Below are 2739 nucleotides of genomic sequence, written 5' to 3'. Positions count from 1 at the left end.
CTGTGGTCAGAGATTTTTGCTTTTCAGAATTTGGGATTTTTCCTTAAAGTAATATATAGTCACTTTTTGAACATGTTTGCTGATCCACCTGGATCTATTTAGTTTTCCCCATTTTGAGAGGGTTTGATCTACCAAGGTGTAGAAATTTATGTTATTTCTAATGTTTTGTTTTTATGATGATTTTTTTTCATCTTAAAATTAATTCTACATACAGATTCCTATCAGTTGTGTTCTCATTGTGGGCGGTGCGCTGGCCACTGCTGTCTTTGTTCTGCTGCCTACTCTTTTGTGTCTGGCTTCTTTGATTCAACATTATATTTGTGAGTGTCATCCATGTGGTTGTGTGTGTTTATTTATTCTCATTGTTGAATAGTATTCCGTTATATGCACATAATAGTCATCCATTCTAGTGGTGATTGATAGACTTTGAGCGTATTTCCCTTTAGCTCTTCCAAACAGTGCTGCTATTAATGTTCTTACACATGTCCTTTGATGTGCGTGTACGTGCTCTGTCGGGCACGTACCTAGGAATGGAGTTCCTGGGCCAGGGGTAGGAGTAAGGCAGCTTTAGTGGCCGGCTGCCATCCTCCAGTGATTGTACAGTGGGCACACCCGCTAGCAGCTCGTGCTGCACTTACCAGCGTTTTGTATTGTAAAGACGTTGCTTCTCCCCATATTGATCTCTAGATTCCATGTAATTCCTCCAGGAATGATCCCAGCAGGCTTTTCTTTTGTTGTTGTTTGGAAGTTGACAAAACTCATACTGAAATTTATATGAAAATGCAAAATGGCCAAGAGTAATCAAAGCATTCTTGAAGAAGAGCAAGGTGAAGGACGTAATCTACCAGATACCACGACTTTATAAAAGGTACAGTAATTAGAGCAGTGCAGTGTTGACAGAGGGTAGACAAATGGGCTGATGGAATGGAACAGTCTTGAAACAGACTGCACATCAGTCGTCACTTAATTTATGACAAAGGTGCCACATGACAAAAGGAAAAGATGACCTTTTAAAAAAGATACTGGATCCTCTATATGGGAGAAAGTGAATTTTCTATCAAATCTTATCCAAAAATCAGTAAGCATGAAAGGTAAAACGATTAAGCTTCCAGAAGAAAACATAGGAGAACATCTTTATGATTTGGGGAAAAGCAAAAGTCCTTACATAAGACATAGAAAGCACTAAACAAAATAGAAAAAAGTGGTAAATCGAACTACACCAAAGTTTGTATCTTTTCAGTGCTCCAATAAAATGCAACAAATAACTATTTTCTGATTGCCCAGAAAGTGTAGATAATGCATCCCATTTATTCCCCTGGAACCCTGTGTCCCGCTCTTACCAGAACTGCTTGCTCCCTTGCCTGGGCACAGCTGCCATCTTAGCACTCGTTTGGTTGTCATTCTGGGACTTTTGTCCCTCCCTGTTGGATGCTTATTTCCCGGATCCTGTGTGTATCAGTTGTATAATTTGGGCATCAGATAACATTAGCTATCTTAAACCCTTTTAAACAATAAGGACGTTTATTGGCTCAAGTAAGTGGAAGTCCAGAAGTTGAAGGTTTGGGTTGGTTTATCTGCAGGGGTCTGAATCAACCTCTAGCAAGGGGGATGGACTTGTTTTAGGCCAAGTCCCTTTCCTTGTAGCTTGTGGGCTGCCTGGGGAAGGACAGGATCTCCCTTCCTTAAGGGAGGAGGGAGGGAGAATTCGCTGCTTGGTAGCAGACAAGAATGGCCCTGTGACGTTTGCCTGTGTCTGGATTTGCTTTCTTGTTTTATTAGAGCACAGTCTTGGGCTTTTCTGAAAAGGTGAATGTTTAGAGTCCTTGTATAAGTTTGAAAAAGTCTTTTTCTGTCCCCACACTTGTCTTGGTCAGCTGATTCTACATTGAAAGTCACTAAATAGGGAGGGTAATGACACTGATGAGAACACGTTGTTGCTGCTCGTGAGAACTCATTGCCATTCTGATTGTTTCTCCCTGGAACATTTTTTTGGGGGAGGGTTGCCTTTTAGAGCTTTAGGGATATGTTCTGAAATTTCATGTCATAACTTGTGCTCTTTTTGCATCCATTGTTTTGAGCACTTTAATTTTTTTTTTTTTTTTTTAAGAGACGGGGACTTGCTTTGTCGCATAGGCTGGGTTGCAGTGGCACAATCATATTCCACTGTAGCCTTGAACTCCTGGCCTCAAGGGCTCCTCCTGCCTCAGCCTCCTGAATAGCTAGGACTGTAGGCGTGTGCCACCATATCTGGTGGCTGGTGGCTAATTTAGAAACATTTTTTCTTTTTTATAGATACGAAGTCTTGCTATATTGCCCAGGCTGGTCTTGAACTTCTGGGCTCAGTGATCCTCCTGCCTCACGCTCCCAAAGTGCCGGGATTATAGGTGTGAGCCGCTGTGCCCCGCTCTGTTCTGAGCACTTGCTGGGCCCTTGCAGTCTGGGGTACCTCAACTCTGGGAATTTTTCTTGGATTTTTCATTTGATGATTTTTTCCTCTCCTTTTTTTTCTTCTCTGTATTTCTGGAACTCCTCGTTAAATCTGGACTCCTGGATGAATCCTTTAATTTTGAGGGGAGGATATGACTAGCATTCATCTCCTCATTAATTTTTCTGAGACTTGCTTGACTTTAGAATTTTTTTCCTTTGGAATAGTTTCGTTTTACATAAAAGTTGGAGTTTTCATATACCCTACTCAAAGTTTCTCTCTATGATAAACATCTTACGTTAGTCTGGTACATT

Source organism: Propithecus coquereli, unplaced genomic scaffold (genome assembly GCF_000956105.1).
Source record: "Propithecus coquereli isolate 6110/MARCELLA unplaced genomic scaffold, Pcoq_1.0 Scaffold142, whole genome shotgun sequence".
NCBI lineage: Eukaryota > Metazoa > Chordata > Mammalia > Primates > Indriidae > Propithecus > Propithecus coquereli.
The sequence above is the reverse complement of the archived record's forward strand: the minus strand, read 5'-3'. Positions refer to the sequence as shown.